This window comes from Felis catus, chromosome C2 (genome assembly GCF_018350175.1).
Source record: "Felis catus isolate Fca126 chromosome C2, F.catus_Fca126_mat1.0, whole genome shotgun sequence".
Taxonomy (NCBI): Eukaryota; Metazoa; Chordata; class Mammalia; order Carnivora; family Felidae; genus Felis; species Felis catus.
This window is the reverse complement of record NC_058376.1, coordinates 53,085,959-53,103,461: the sequence shown is the minus strand read 5'-3', so window position 1 is coordinate 53,103,461 and position 17,503 is coordinate 53,085,959. Positions and strand designations below refer to the sequence as shown.

Genomic DNA, 17,503 nt, shown 5'->3' with positions numbered 1-17,503 from the left:
AGGTGCTGTTCCTCATATCTGAAGAACAGTAAGACTCATTTCTGTCTCCATTCCTCTTTCCCTGTTTCCTGAATTACTTACCCTGGCCTCATTCACCTACATTTCTTTCTACTTTGTCCTTCCAGATGTCAATGTTCCTGTGATGATGTGTGTCAATATCGGTCTGAGAAAAACATGCCTGGTACACTCTAGCAAGACAAGTCCACCACCCTACCTAGCCACCGCCATATCCCACCCCTCTCCATCCACAATTAAGCAGAAAAATAACAAGGGAAACCACTGTTCCCTTTTGCAGCTGACTCACTAGATCACCTAAGGAAAATTCTATTACCTGCTTTCTGGTATTACCTTTTAAGCAGGGCTGAGTTATGATTTTCATAGGCCTTCAGTAGTGTTGCCTTCTTGGGCCCCTTCATGAATTAAAAAAATATATATATTGTAGGGCGCCAGGGTGGCTCAGTCGGTCGAGCATCTGACTTTGGCTCAGGTCATGACCTCGTGGTTTGTGAATTCGAGCCCCGCGTGGGGCTCTGAGCTGACAGCTCGGAGACTGGAGTCTGTTTCAGATTCTGTGTCTCCCTCTCTCTCCACCCCACTCCTGCTTGCGCTCTGTCTCTCTGTCTTTCAAAAATCAATAAACATTAAAAAAAATTTTAAAAATATTGTAAATGTTATTTTATGACTGCACTGGTATAAAGATGAATATATCGATATTATATATTAAAACATGTTTTACCTATAAGTTTATATATTTCTTATGGTTTTTTTCGTTTATTTATTTTTGAGAGAAATAAAGAATACAAGTGGGGGAGGAGCAGAGACATGGAGACTGAGGATCCAAAGTGGGCTCCGGGCTGCCAGTGTGGGGTTTGAACTCATGAACCATGAGATCATGACCTGAACCAAAGTTGGATGCTTAAGTGACTGAGCCACCCAAGTGCCCCTATTTCTTATGATTTTAAAAGAGATTGAAATATTTTTGTGATCCTTTAAAGGTACAATGGGCAGACACTGGGCTTGCTATACCTAATGGGTAAGTCAGCACCGGTTCTAAGGCCAGGTTATCCTCAGGAAATTCTCAGATAAAAAAAAAATAAAGAATTTAAGAAAGGTTTCATAGAACTCTAATAATATTGATGCTCTTCCTGATACTCTAGTATCTAAAAAGTATTTGGAATCTCTTTAGTATCCAGGAAGTAGGCATCTTATGCAAGTGAAATGAAAACCAAGAGTAATTAATTTGCCTGATTTATTTCACACACACAAAAATTAGTCTAACATTTATCAAGGACGTACAATGTGCTGGGGCTATGTGATGTGCTGTGTATGAATCATCACACTTAATCTCATTATTACTCCAAGGAATAGGTATTATTATTACTTCCATCATACAGATACAAGACTCAAAAGAAGAAAGTGATTGGTACAGTGTCCACAAAAAAATAGATGGTAGAGGCAGGATCTAAATTGATAGCTGAGCCTTAACCACAATGTGTATCCCGGTTGGTGTTTCATAATAGTTTTATGGTTAAAACGTATTAGCACTACTTTTACAATGTACTGTACAAGTTCCTCTCTTAATATTCATTGTTAAAATGGGAAGAAGAAAGATCTGCTTTCACTGTTTTATACCATAAGGAAGAACAGGGAGCTCTAATCATAGCCTGTTTTAATCCATCCTTCTTCCTACACACATACACATACATTTGTGTGTGTACCATGCACACCCACTCATACACATACACACACATTTTTGCCTCTCTTCCCCTGGCTTGTACTGTGTAGATTCTTCACAAAACATTCAGTCTTTCTTCCTTTTACTTTTAGTTCAACAAATGTCTTTAGTTCAATGGTAGACTCTAGAGTAGGTGCAAATAATGTAAATATGAGAAAGACTTGTTGGGGAAAAAAAGGAGTCTTCTTAATGAATAAAAAACATTTCTTTTTAATGAAAGAATAAACTTGTTTTATTATTTTGACTAAAGGGTCAGATCAGGTCCCAATTCTGCTGGTATCTACATCCTATGAGCTTTAGGCAACCTCTATTCAGCTAAAAATATGTGTATGAAAAGGATTGCATATTGCCAAATGAAAAGAGAAGATAACGCAAGTGGGCAAAGCATTAAGCATGTTGGATGAAGAACTGTCACCAACTCGTGGTTTGAATTGGCACTATTTGGACCAGATGGGGCTAAGGTCCTACCCAGCTACATCAAACAGAAGCACAATGAATAGTCTTTATACCTAGTGCCCCACCCCCACCCCCACCTTCAACTGTCCTTATCTTCTTATCTTCTTTTCCTCGGCGAATAAATTTCTGTTCTTATCCTCCTTCTTTTTGTTGTTCTAACTCATATGCACTGTTTTACTTAGTGGAAAACATGTGTAAAGGGTTCTTAGCAATATCAATTAACTTCAAGAGGGGAAAAATTATCAGCTTGACCACTTGTCATTGTGTGAAGGTTCAACATATGAATATTTAAATATATTTAAGCAGAAAAGTGGTAAATTGAGCTTATACGTGGTAGGTAGACAATACAGTTTTAAATATTTTGAATATGTACTAAGGGAAAGGTGGCACATTAAAACATTTGAATTGACTTATGAAGCTATGTTTTAACTCAAGGACGTGGTCCCTGAGCAAACACTGCTAGTATATGGATGTTATTTTCATAGGGTATATTAAGGTGACCAAAAAGCAGCACAATGCCAATTGTACTCATTTCCTCTTTCTATTCATGCCCATGCAGGCAGGGGTATCCTGCTTCTGGAGTGAAAGGCAATTCTGGAACAAAAACTCCTCTCATCTAGGAAAAGCAATTCCTAGGTTAAAAAAAAAAAAGAAAAGAAAAAACAAACAAACAAAAAAACTGTGTAAAGGCAATTGTACTATTCTACACAAGAAATAACTAAGTATTGTCTAGGTTCCAAAGAATTATATTCTTTCTGAGCCATATTCAAAATTTCTCCCCAGATAAGTTTAAGACTTTAACCTCTCCACCTAGACGTTGGGGTAAAAGTCAGTTAGTCAATGAACTGGGAAATTAGAGCACGATGAGACTGGAGTGGTTTTCCAAACTCTAAATCCCTGTGTACTGAGTATTTGATTGCAGGTCAATGCCTGGGTTAGAAGAATCTGTGGTTTATGCTTTTAGAACAGTCTCATCCAAATGCTGGGACTGCTGACCGACTTCCTCTTAGCAAAGGAGGTGGCCTGCAGGGCCATGTTCAAAAGTACCCTCAGCGCCCCACACACTCCCTCACCAGTCTCCCATTCTCCTCACAGTTAATTTGGACCCCATCAACTTAATTGTTTTTCTGGTTTCTCATCCTATCTGACTGGCTACAAAAGCTCATATTTTTAACACAAAGTATATTGAAATCAGTTGGAATTGAGACAAATCATAGTGTAAATGAAATATTATCAGATATGTAGATATTCACAAAGGGAATCAGACATTTCAATGTGGATGTGAGTGGCAGTGAATTTTTAGTTTCTGATACTCTTCATGCTCTGTGGGAGACATTATGCTATTAATTGATCCACAGTTTGAGAGGATTGCTTAAGTTCACATGAAAAGAAAGTGGCAGACAGGTCCATTGTTACTACAAAGAAAGGAGAATTGAGAAGAAAACTGGATTTGATAGAGTGAATTATAAATGAGGATAAGACAACAACAAAAATAGATAAAACCAAAGGGATTAAATACAAATAGTGATGCAAAGTAGCACCAGAGAAATAGTATATTTCAAAATTCTTAATCCAAGGAAGCCACCAGACTCCCTACCCTCTTGTTCTCCCTTTTGACTCATGTCCTCAACTTCCTCTATTCTACCCAGTATTTTAGAGGCTGCTCAGAAATCCCATGACCCTCACAAGGTATTCCAAAACTCAGCCAGAATTCATCTTTTCCCCCTCTCTTCTCACACCGCACTTGTGGCTTTCTTGTGACACAATGGTCTGTGTATTTCTCCACCACCAGATTGAAGTAAAGGGGTCCAGAATACAGCACCTGGGCATAAAACCTGTTTTGAGAAGATATTTGAGTTTCTGAAATCTATCTGCCTAAAAGTAGAGCCCCCCAAAAGAACTCCATTGACTTAAATCCCCAGCCCGCCACCCCTCCCACCCCCAGAGCAACCAGGAATCATTGATTCTTATTACCAGAGAGAAGTCCTCAGGCCACACCTAAACAAACATGGTCACCAAACCATCTTCCTTCCATTACTCTCCTAAGAGCCCATTTATCTTTTCTAAAAGTCATTTATTTTTCCATAAGTGCCCTTTCCCTCCTCCCCCCCTTCCCCTATTAAGAAGTCATTTGTTTTCCCATTAAGAGCTTTTCTCCCTGTTCTTCTGCTATTAAGATGGTATATAAGCCCTAAATTCTAAACACCTCACTGAATCACATTTTTCTGTGAACTCTCCTGTGTACTTAGGTGAAAAAAAAAAATCTGTCTTTTCTCTTGCTAATTTATCTTTTGTCAATTTAATTTGCAGGCACTCAAGACACAAACTTAAAAGTGTAAAGCAAAAGATTTGTCCTACTTTGTAGAAGGCAAAGAGAATCAGTCATCTCTGTAATCCTCAAGTGCCAAGGTCATGGTAGGTATCCAATACAGTTTTGCTGAGCTGAAATCAAGCAAAGTGAACTGAATTGAAATACATGGCGTGGGGGGGAGGGGTGGAGGGGGAGGGGGGCGGACAGCTAGCTGGCCCAGTCAGAAGAGCACCTGACTCTTGATCTTGGGTTTGTGAGTTCCAGCCCCACACTGGGTGCAGAGATTACAGAAGAAAAAAAAAAGTAAATAAACTTAATAAAAGAAAGATATACTAAATGTGATCAAGTATTCAGAAGCCTGCGAGAAGGAAAAAATGCAACCTGCAATTAAGAAGGAATTGAAGGGGTGCCTGGGTGGCTCAGTAGTTTGGGCATCCAACTTTGGCTCAGGTTATGATCTCGAGGTCTGTGGGCTCAAGCCCCCACGTTGGGCTCTGTGCTGACAGCCTAGAGCCGGGCGCCTGCTTCGCATTCTGGGTCTCCCTCCCTCTGCTCCTACCCTGCTCACGCTCTGTCTCTCTCTCTCTCTCAAAAAATTAAAATAAACATTAAAAAAAAATTTTAAGAAGGAATTGAAATCAATGATTTTTAGAAAGAGATTTTATTTTTTTCATTAGTTATTTTTAAATATTTTTTTAACGTTTATTTTTGAGACAGAGAGAGCATGAACAGGGGAGGGGCAGAGAGAGAGGGAGACACAGAATCTGAAGCAGGCTCCAGGCTCTGAGCTGTCAGCACAGAGCCCAACTTGGGGCTCAAATTCACAAACCGTGAGATCATGACCTGTGCTGAAGACTAACACTTAATTAACTGAGCTACCCAGGTGCCCCCTCCCTTTTTTTTTTTTTAATTTTTTTAACCTTTTTATTTTATTTTTGAGACAGAGACAGAGCATGAACAGGGGAGGGGCAGAGAGAGAGGGAGACACAGAATCTGAAGCAGGCTCCAGGCTCTGAGCTGTCAGCACAGAGCCCGACGCGGAGCTCGAACTCATGGACCGTGAGATCATGACCTGAGCTGAAGTCGGACACTTAACTGACCCAGCCACCCAGGCGCCCCAGAAAAAGATTTTATACTAGACCTATGAGAACTTCATTAGGGCTGAGGTTGAAATAAACGTGAATTAAGGAGGGTTATAAGGTATCAAGAGTCTAAGTTATAGGTTAACATTTGCCAAACCAGACTAAATTTGGACTGGCCTTGTTATTATGTATTTTTATATTCTTTGTATTTTTAACGTTCACTCAGTGTGGTAGTTCTGCATAGTGACCAACTAGGTAAGGCTACTTTGCTAAGAGGATCCCAGTCATAGTCTTGAGAAGAAATCCATGTACTTGGAAAAATCAGAAATTTACTATTCAATGAATTCATCAAGGGAGCATTCAGTCACAGAGGTGTTTTTCTCATTATTGGTGCTTTGAGTTCTGATGTTGACTTTGTTAACTCTTTGAAAATGATTTCTGACCTTGACCACAAACTCTAGATTCACTGAAATACCAGCTTTACCCTTTCCCTGCACTTCCTGAGTCTCATGCCTGAAGACTAAAAGTTCTAAAGACCATCAACACTGAGCTTAGCTTGGACATAGAAACATCCATCCCCAAGATTCAGGCAAGATTCCTAGAGAGGCTTCCAATCTTCTTTGTGCAGAATGAGAAAAAAAATACTGAACAGCCCAGGACAAAACACCTCTCAGATGTGTGTTCCTCACAGGAGGTCTGAGCAGAAAGATGTTACAAGTGCAAATATGCTAATGTACCTTTTATTGTTACTGCTGTTAATCTTGCTATTTACATTAGAACATGCAGCACTTTTTATGGTGAGATGATAAAGAGCAATCATAAGGGGAGAATAATGCTATTTTTCCCCCAATGGAGCAAGAGCTAATGATGAGAAGCAGCATACTGATTCTAAAGGGAATGGAGCATGGTGTTTGGGACAAATCCACTCTGAAAGAGCAGACAAGTAATTTATCTTAAGGATTTCAACAAATATGTCTCTGCTTTCCCTTATAAATTTCTCTTCCTTGCATCTCCAGGTTTGCTCTGGGAGAGCCCTGTGACTAGAAAGGCCCACATTCCACCTCACCTAGCCAGGTAGATTCAGCTCTCACAGCCTTCATCCTGCCTTCCACCACAGAGCCATTCTTGGCCCTTCTCATCTAGTTAATGCTTTCCTATTTACATTATCTGCCTTACCCTATTTTGTAATTTGTTTCTTTGTGTGTGTGTGTGTGTGTGTGTGTGTGTGTGTGTGTCTATTTTTCCCAGTAGATGGATAATGCCTTAATGGCAGGAAGTGTCTATACAAAACATGCAAGTTGTCATATATATAATATCTTGATTTGAGTAAAAAGAAAAGAATTGTCAGTACAAAATCCAATCTAGCCAACACTTTTCTAATTGTTAAAGATGTACATATTTATGCATTAATTTTTATATAGCATGCCCCTCTGTCATGATTTTTTTTATTATAATACTATTGACTCACCTCAGGACAGCCCCCACTTACTACTTTGTGACTGAATGCTAACCCTACATCGCCACCCTCCGTGACTACTACCTCTCCTCCTCTACCTACCTCCTGCTACCTCCTACTACTGTCACTATATTATAACCATCATTACCACCAAGACCACCACCACCATTATGGCTGAGACTTGTCCTTCAGGTCTCAGTCTTATCTCTCATCCTAGACAAGGGGAGTTCTTGAAACCAGAGCTTTCCTACCACTCGCTACAGCCTAACAAGAGCTGCTGATAAGCGGAGGTGTTAATCTTCTCCAGCCTCTGTTGATCTCAGCCAATCGTATACTATCGTACACTATCACACTGAATACTGTGCCTTAGCAGAAAAAATACTGTGAACCCTGCTCTAACGACTTGCATTGCCCTTTTCTCTTCCTGGAATGCCTCATCATTGTCTCTACAATTCTTTAATGCTAGGCAGGGACAGCACAAAGGCAGTGACCTGCCCCCTTTCACAATGGGGACCACCTGTGCTTAGCAGCATCTGGCACCCAGTGTGTCATCAGTATGTATTTGTTGAGTGACTGATAAATGAATAGGCCATATCTGCATTTCACAGCTGCTGTGAAGCCATAGAGGATTATTTTGGGTCCCATCCACCTTTTCTAGAGCCTTTAAATGACAGCCAAAACAAAGTAAGTCCTTTGCTAATTCTCAGAAGGTGGGGTATTACAGAGAAAGCAGGGTTGCTAAAGAAAAGAAAACAAGGTGATTAGAGAGATTAAGTGGAGACTTAAAAGATGTCAGAAAGCATTAAATTAAGCAGTGGTCAATAACAGTTAATGTTCTACGTAGCCTGCCTGTCATACCAGGTGGGGGAGCAGGATTGCTGGTTTGAGTGGGGAGGGGAGGAAGAAGGCTGATTTTAAAGAAAGGAAACCAAAAGAGAACAGGAAATGTACATGAGTTTCTCAGTACTGCAGTGGAGCCCTAATTCTTTTGTCATGTTTATTGAGATATAATTTACATACTGCAAGAATTCATCCTTTTTAGCGTAGAGCGCTATGATTTTTGACCAGCACAAAGAGGTGTAACCACTGCAGTCGTGATGGAAAACACTTCCATGGCCTCCAAAATTTCCCTCATTGCCCGTTTTCAATCTCCTTCCACTGTCCCTCCTGATCTGCTCGTTGCCACTGCTGTTTTGACTTTTCTAGACTGTCATATAAATGAAACCAAACAATACGTAGACTTCTGAGCCTGGCTTTACTCCACTTGGCATAATGCTTTTGAGATTCATCCATGTTGTTGCATGTATCCGTATTTTATGTCATTTTTAATTTATCTTATTTTATAACTTATTTATTTTGCTGAGTGCTATTTTATTGTCTGGAGATATGACAGTTTATCTATTCATTAAATGACAGTCATTTGGTTTATGTTCAGTTCATACTATAATGGTTAAAGCTACTATAAACACTTATGCCCAGGATTTTTAGTGGACCCATGTTTTCATTTGTCTTGGGTAAAACACCTACAAACGGGATTAATGGGTCATAGGATGAGTGTATGTTTTCTTGTTACAAGAAACTGCCATTCTATTTTTCTGAAATTCTGCCTAAATTTTATTTTCTTACAATGCTGACATCCCATCTTCATGGAGAACCTTTGACCAGACAAAGGTCCTGCAGATGGTATATGACAGTTTAAGGAGAAAACAGGATGCGCAGATTTGATGGGAAGGAAAACCACAGATCACATGTGAAAGCGTATATAGCCGTTATTTTCTGATCTGGCCTTATGCTTTGTACTTTGAAGACACGGTTAGGATGAAATGAAGGTGGGACAACATTGCCTGCCAGCTACCATTTACAAACACCCATCCCCCAACTCATGGCTCTAAGTCCCAGAACTTCTGCCATGTACACACATCCTGCCAGTATGCATCATCCTGACATCCTGACTCTGGATTGCATCGAAGGCACGGAGAGTGTAATTCTAAAAATGTGATGTGTGCCAAGGAAAAGTAATCGTGCCTCTCTGTTTGAGCGTATTGATGGTGTCCTGAAGATTCTTTAAGAGAAAAGAAAAAGCAAAGAAAGAAAATCTTGCTCATAATACATTATTATGTTTTTTTTTTTCTTCTGGCACATTTCCGGAATCCAGCTGGAACTGGAAAAACATGTGCCAAAACACAATTTGGAAAAGTGTTCATGTTTGTGGGTGTTTCAGTTCTGACTGGAACCAGGAAGTAGCAGAAGTCTTAAATGTGAATGAGTGCCCCCTTGAGCCTTCCAAACCAGTTTTACAGTATTATTTTGCCAAGCATCATTGCCATCGAAAACTCTAAGTCTCCTGAGATACGGTTTCAGGCAGGATGGATCTACTTACATTAAATCAAAGATTAATGAAGATTGGGGTGGAGAAAGGGGGTGGTGCTCTGCTTCTGGTTGCTGACACTATCAGAACTTTGGATGAAATTTATAAGGCGATACCTTTAGGAAGAAAAGGAAAGAGCTTAAGGGACAGATGCCCTGGAGCCCTGGTTTGGCTTACGGATCATCCTGTGACTTGAAGGAGTAAATGAGCTCCTGTCCATGTGTCATTTTAAAAATTGGCAGTGGCTACATCGGGTTCAGATAACTCAGCTATGATGGAGCCCTTTATTTAAAATAACTTTTCACATAGTGAAAATATCACTCTTGACGAGTAACTCTTCATGAATACTGAGTGAGAGTCATACTTTAGTCACCACACATGACCTTCCATTTCTGACTTAGAGAACACAGCTGTTTGTGAGTGATCTCTGATGAGTTGTCTTAGGAGGAGAGGTTGAGCAAGTAGCTTGCAGGCTTGTTGCTCGTTAATTCCTTTTTCAAACTCCGTGAGAGATGCAAGAAGCTGCCCAGAATTTAATAATCATAGAATAGTAGTCCTAGACCTTATGAAGAGAGGATAAGCACAGAGAAATGAAGCCATTTAGAGTCTGTTGGAGAACAGTGAATTTCAAAAACAACTCTCTGTTTCATTAAAAATTTATTTATTCAAGTTTAGTGTACTTTGAAATGAATTTGCATTTTATAAGGAACAGAATATATTTTCATAATACTTTATCAAGGAAATACCACCCCGGAAAGGTTACTTATATGCTGTGACAATGTCAAGTGGGTTATGCCCTAAATTTGACATGCTTGAGTATTAAATTCTTGTTTCCTAAATTACTCATGATAGCATCTTACCTTTATAACATAACGTGGCTCTTGATCAAAGGCTTCTTAAAATACACCTTTCACTTCAAGCTCATTTAATCTGAATATACCCATTCTTAATTCCTATCAAAGAAACATGTTTAATACATTTCCTGAAAGTGCACATAGTGATAGAGATAAGATATTGAAATTTTTGCCTCTAAAACAATCTTAACTTGCTAAATTATCTGTCATGAAAAATCTTAGCTTACAGGTTTATAGTTTCAGTTTTCTGACAAGAAACTTTTGTTATCATACCAGATAGCACTTTTCTATAATATTTACTATTTCATTAAAGTATAGACCAAACATGCTAGACTGTTAGGAGAATTTAAATATTATTTAACTAAGTGGTCTGCAAACTATGGCCCATGGGTCAACCATGTGTTTTTGTGAATAAAGTTTTATTAGAATTTGGACACTTCCACTTCCACCTGTGGTGACAGATTTGATTAGTTGAAACAGAGACCCATATGGCCCCCAAGCTTAAAACACTAGCCCTTTAAGAAGAACTTTGCTAAGCCATGACCAACTATTTATAAAAAACAAAACATAAAGTATTTAACATTTTCCATTACTGTTTGAGGCACTACTAGGGGAACTGATTATCATATGAAATCTTGAAATTCCAAAAATATGTTTTGGTTTGCTTTACATTAATATATATGTGGGAAAATTGCCTTTATCCCTTTGTACTAACATAAGATTGAATTAGTATGTCTACTGGGAAAAGAACATTGACTATGGTCTCCCTCAGAGACCCAGCCATAAAAGGCTCAGGGAATCTACAGCTACTTAGTATCTAATGAATTTAAACATTATATACAGAATTGAGTTATTGATCAGAGAGCAGTGAAGGACTTTAAAATAAACAAGTCACATGCAATGAAGTAACATCTCTCCCACCATGTTGTCAAAATTGCAATAGAAGTTAAGAAATAAATCAACTGCATGGCTTTTCTTGTAATACCTCTCTTTTTTATCATTTTAGTAATGACAAAAAAGAAACACCAGACATTAGAAGAGCAAGTGGAATGCTCCTCAGGTAAGAAGCTGAGAGCTTTCTTACGAAAAGTCTAGGGCCATACTTTAGGAAAGCCTATAAAAGCATTTGGCTTCAAGGTGCCCTAAGGAAATAACAGAGATAGTCTTTATCTTAAAGGTATTTGGAAAGGACTTTTAAGACCAAGTAAAATTGTGGCAAAATGACATTGTGATGAATGGTACTCCCTGGACTCGTGCAATGCACAACCTGTGTGAACCTAGGTGACAATATTCTTTCATGAAATACTGGTACTAACACTTTTAATGTAAAACAAACATTTTAATAGGAAAAATGTAATATATTTACAAAGTATAAGCAACACATCTATAGATGCTGTTTGTATCACTAAATATTCTGGGTCCTTAGGCTCACAGTTCAGTTCATTGACATTCAGTTGCTGTAGACCTACCTCCTTATTTTCATCACTTACCACAGTTCTGTCCATCGCCCATCTCAGAACTTTTTCTTGCATAATACAAAATGTATTTCTAATTCCAAGTGTATAACATTTTGAATAAAGGCAGTTAACATCAATTATTTTTTTTATAATCCTAGGGGTTTTCTTCTGGAAGAGTTTTATTGAGGTATAATTTACACACAATGAAACGCATCTACTTTGAGTATATAGTTTGAGGATTTGAAAAGCATGGATAAACTTGTGACAACTGTCACAATCAGATTACAGAACACTCACATCATTTCAGAAAGGTCTCTCTTGTCCCTTTGCAATTACCGCTCCAAATCCGTAGACAATTATTGGTCTGTTTTTAGTCATCACAGATTAGTTCTGCCTGTTCTAGAAATTCACACAAATGAAATAATACTGTACATATCTTTTTATCTGCCTTCTTTCATGCAGTGCAATATTTCTGATATTTTTCCATGTTGTTGCATGTGTAAGTATTTTATTTTGCTTTACTGATGATGCTATTCCTTTGTATGGACATACTGCAATTTGTTTACCCATTCACCTATTGACAGATAATTGATCATTTCTAATTTGTGGCTATTATGAATAATGCAGCTACAAACACTCATATGAAGTGTTTTTGAGACCATATATTTCAATTCTCTTTGGTAAATAACAAAGGTATTTCAGTTTTAAGTATTCCTCTGAAGTTTGTATTGCTTTGTCTACTTTTTTCTGCCTGAGAACTCTGTTCTCTACTCTCACTATTCCTTCCTTAATATCTATGCTCCAATTTGCATCAATACATATTAAGATAAAATAGAATTAGATATAATACATATACAGTATATGATTAAGATTCATAAAACATGAGATAGTATTTCCAAATTATCTGTTCTTTTCCAGTAAGTGTTCAGCAAAATAGCTTTGCTAAAATTCTCAACAAAATCCAAACCTAAGAGACACCGATTACATTAATTTACATCTTTCGTGAATTCTTCATTTGGCAGGAATCACAGAACAAAAATGAAACTCGGGGTTGTGCAAGCCCTGAACAGAAAAGATCTGCCCCAGAGTGAGAGAAAGGAACCTCTCCCAGCTTTCTAGAGTCTTGGTGACACATTTCCATGACCTATATGGTGTGAAACCTTACTTGTTACAGTTCTTGGCAGGGAGAGGAAGGAATGTAAGTAAGAGATGGGTGAAAAGGTAACATAAAAATCTCTACCCTCAAGATGACATGAGTTTGAAGGTCTTGTGCCCTAAAAGGTGGCCTGGTTAAACATGAGTGCTTCATAAAAACCACAGAGATCCCTAAGACTTGAAACATACATTATGAGTCAACATTAAATAATGTACTCAGAATAAACAACAAATGAGTACTTAGATGTCAAGGTTGTCAGAAACTGGGGAGAAAATGAGATTTTCTTCTACATGTGTACTAACAAGTTATCCTGCCACAGATAACGTGAGATTCTGGCAAAATACATGAGATTCCTGGGTAAGAGGCCAAGGCTATTTTTACAGAAATATAAGTAGCCAGAGTATCAACATCTGTGCTGGCTTCCTGAACCCCAGTTTTCACAGGGAAATGTGAAGAAGGCCAGGTCACACCTGCATATAACAGTGGATTACATTCCTGGAGAGGGATTCTGAGCTTGAACCATCTAAACATTTTGTAATGAGTAGTGATTCTGCCTGAAATTTGCCTTTAAAGGAAATATTACCTTCCTTATACTAGACAATAAGCAAATCTATCTTTTGTATGTGAGAAAGAGAGAAAGAAAGAGCACTCTCTATTTTCCAAGGCTCTTCGCTATAAAAAATCCTTGAAAAGATAATCCAGAGCAAAGATAGTTGGTGCATCTGCTTTAATATGCAGAAATGCAAGAGACCTATGGAGACTCGTTTAACAATATGTAATTTCATTTTCCCTAGTCAAGTATCTCTGTCTACAAGGGTCTTATACACATGAACACTATGGATTGCACTGTAGCCTGCACCTACTTGTGGCCCCCACAAATCTGGTAGCTTTCCATGCCACCCAGTATATGAGTTGGATTAATACTTCCAGGTATGGAATATGTTGCTTCCAGAACCCAAAGAAGCCTACGAGGCTATTTTGTAGTAGGGAATACAAGATGCATGTCTTTTACTTTAGAAGGGATATTCCAACATAGCCCTTAAAATCTTCACTGAGGTGGCTGTTCCCTGAATCTATGTAGGACTTATCTCCCATGCTCTGGAGTGTCTTACCAAAGCTACTAGCATACTAACCATCTCTTACTTTTCCTGTCCAGTCAGCATCATGCCTATGTAATGTACTCTCAAAAATAATATTGTATCCCAGGGTGAGGGTGGAGTTGTGGCAGAGATTGGTATCACCACTAACAATGAAAGGAGGCAGGACTGGTGGCCCCAATCATATCTCTATTTAATTTGCCAGTGTGGCCCCTGAAAAAAACAGATAGATCCTGGGAAGTGACTGTAGACTATCTCTTAACTGAACATGAAGTAGCCATGATCACAGCTATGCCTTCCGCACTATGATAGAATTTACCCCAGTCACCAGGGACATGATATTGGTATAACTTCAGCTGCCAAATATACAAATTCCGATATGTGCTCAGGAACTAGGGAAATAATTGTAGTGGGTCCACTGCAGCTGGACTTGAATCATGATTCTATTTATTGTCTGGCTCCCATTGGCCCTCACTCTGAAGGGATACTGTGATGATGCTTTTAATCTCTGGGTATCAATGTCAACTGGATTTTGCCCAATGGTCCTTTCAAAGTGGACTCGCATCCAGGTAAATGGCAATAGATCCCTTTCAGGAGGGATCAGAGGGACTGTGGTGGTGTACATTTGCCCTGGTTTTGCACGGTCGTTCTTCCCAGAGACCAAACTATCTCTTCCCTCAGTGGGTTCTGGATCTGAAAACTGGCTCAGGTATTCTTTACAAAGTAAAAGGATCATGGCTGCTTATTGAGGAGGCAACCCTCATGTTCCACTGTTCTTGATTTTGATTTATTTTGTTTTGTGTCAATTTTGGTTACAGATCTTAAGCATCATCCAACCTCTACCTGTGCTCACACAGAATTTGGGCAAAGAATCAAAGTGATTCGTATGCAGATTTCTGGAATTCTTTCTCTGCCTATCTCCCACCTGTCCTTTAATTTGTCCTCAATTTCAAGGTATCTCTGCAATCTCTGTCTCTGCAATTCCACAGGGACACTGTACTTTGTTTGAGATCTAGACAGCGACTTCAGACAGAAAGTTGAACTCACATATGTTTCCCTTCTCACAGTGACCAGAGATCTGTTTTCCCTGATGGCCAATGTTTGAAAACAGATGTTTCATATATTTGGTCATTTTCTAATTATTTATGATGAGAGGTTAAGTCCAAGCCCAACTATTCTGTGATGGAAAGAGGAAAGTTCTGTATTTAAACACTGACATTTAATTTCACCATACTAAGAAACTGATTTCATAATTTAAATGATCAATTTAAAAAGCTAACATTTATCTAATGGGTTTATGACAAGAACATTATAACATGTGTATTTTTCAAAATTTTTATGGTAAATATTTGACCTAACTCATTTCCTCTACTTTTCCTAGCTCCTCGGCCAATTCACAGGTATACAAATAGCTTCCATTCAACAAATTTCATGGGACTTCAAAATACCCGGAATACATTGTAGTCTCTCTCCCTTTTTCTTTCAACAGTGTTTATTCAATAAAGTTTTACTGAGTCAGTTCTACTCCACGCACAGTGCTGTTTAATACAGGAGACAGTGATCTTCTGAACGAACTCTGATACTGAAATTCTTCTCTAGCCCTCTCACTCCTAGCCCACTGCCAATTTTCCACATCTTGGTAGCAGTCTGCTATTCTTTCCCTTCGTTCTAACTAGTTATCCGGAGCACAATTCAAGCTGTTCACCATCCTCACCAAAGAATTAACCTCCACCTTAAAGAGCAGTGCATTTTGCTGAAATTCTCATATTCTGAAACTCTTATTCTTGTTCTTTCTTTCAACTTCTCTTTTCTGGATCTGAGGCCAGCTCCCCACCTTCTCTGTCCTTAGGAGAGACAGCGGAGAACAGGCTGCATTTGATTCCTGGCTCTGTCACTTTCTCTCTGTGTGAACTTGGGTTCCCAGGTCTCTGTCCTTCTCTACAAATGGTCTTATTAGTATGTACCACAAAAGCTTGTTGTGACAATTGAGTTTATATATGTATAGCACTTAAAACAGTGTCTGGCATACAGTAAGCACTTGACAAATATTAACCTTTATTGTTACTTCTCAGAATCGTCAACACCTGGCTTCCAGTGATCTGATCACAATATACATTCTAAGCTGCTACATATGCAATGCTTACATCATACATTGAGATACTCTCAGTTCCAAAAATTTTGGAAACAAAATTCAGACTTGTGTCCTTATAAAGTCTTGGCCCAGACTCCCATTTCCCTCTTCAGGGTGAGTGTCTGCAGCCAGGTCACTTTACTGTGTCCCTGACCCAGCCATTTTCAGCTTGGTCTGTACCAGTTGCCAGCCATGGGTCTCCCAAGGGACTGGAAGCGCTTCCTTCATGAGACAGCCCAACATGCAGCAGTGACACTCACAAGGCCACCATAAAGCCTTTGATTCCTGAAGTGGCATCTAAGGCTCCAAAGTGCCAGCTGAGGTTGTATGTGTTAGAAAAAGAAAAATGATGAAAACACATAATAAAGTGACAGGCAAAACAGGCAAAGACTTGGGTATTGGGCCCTAAAAAGAAAAAGGAATAAGCAAAGAATTCATCTTGGTCAGAGCTTGTTCTGAAAGAATGTAGTGTCACATCCAATAGATGTTTCCATAAACTAACCTGTAATTACACAATCTGTACCTTCGAGAAGAGACCCGTTTGAGAATCAAAGCGATTTAAAGCATGACTATAGCTAGAATTTAAAGTCTGTGTACACAAATAAGTAAAATAAATCAGTCTTGTTTTATTTAAAAAACAGATATTTATATCCCAAGTATAAGGCACTGACTTCTGCCTTAGCGAGAGGAATTATAAGTCAATAATGCCTCTTATAAATCAAGTGCATGAACCATTCACCATTTCCTGAGATTGTAAATCAGTCATGTTCTCAAAACAGTTGCATGGCTTGGAAACAACTCCTTGGCTGAATAAATCAGTCACTTCCAGATATATGAATAAGTGACGTGACCCATAAATCGCATGACTACATACTCGTGCTTCATCAATCAGAAACTTTTATTTATAATTGAAAATTTAAAAACACTTATTGGGAACAATTTACTCAACGCCAGTCCAAATTCCCATTGTACTGTAAGATGATATGCCTAAGAGATGCAAAAGTTTGCCCTTACCAAACAGTGTTTTTCACCAAGCAACAAATTGATATGTTTGCTAGTACTTGTGCTAGGAGTAACACCTCATCGTGCTCTATCTGGAAAATGTGGATGAGTACAACTAACTCATCCAACAATCATATCATTCAAACAATGTCTTTTGAGGTAGATGGATATAAATACATCAACTTTTGGAAAACAGTATGTTTCTTTTGGAGAATATTTTTGAAAACAGATAAAATAATTGTAATTGTAGTTCAAAGAAAAAGAAGAATAAACATTAATCCAGAAAATTATGAAAAACTACATGCTAATGTCTCATTGGCACATGTAAATTTTGCTGACATATGTTTTAGGTATGCATGTTTTAGGTATGCATAGCATTTTATACATTTTTTCACTTT

At 38.5% G+C, this 17,503-nt stretch overlaps 1 long non-coding RNA gene across 2 annotated transcripts in view; it reads left to right on the top strand.

Moving 5' to 3' along the window:
• The window catches only part of LOC123379938, a 33,117-nt gene extending 17,627 nt beyond the window's left edge, over positions 1 to 15,490 (top strand). Inside the window, exons 3-7 of one of the 2 annotated variants that reach the window (XR_006585019.1) lie at positions 4,502 to 4,606; positions 6,601 to 6,658; positions 11,269 to 11,322; positions 12,742 to 12,917; positions 14,791 to 15,490. This is a non-coding gene — a long non-coding RNA (uncharacterized LOC123379938). The remainder of the gene's footprint in view (positions 1 to 4,501; positions 4,607 to 6,600; positions 6,659 to 11,268; positions 11,323 to 12,741; positions 12,918 to 14,790) is intronic. The other variant, XR_006585018.1, reaches the window with a different exon arrangement.
• Positions 15,491 to 17,503: the final 2,013 nt, after the last annotated feature.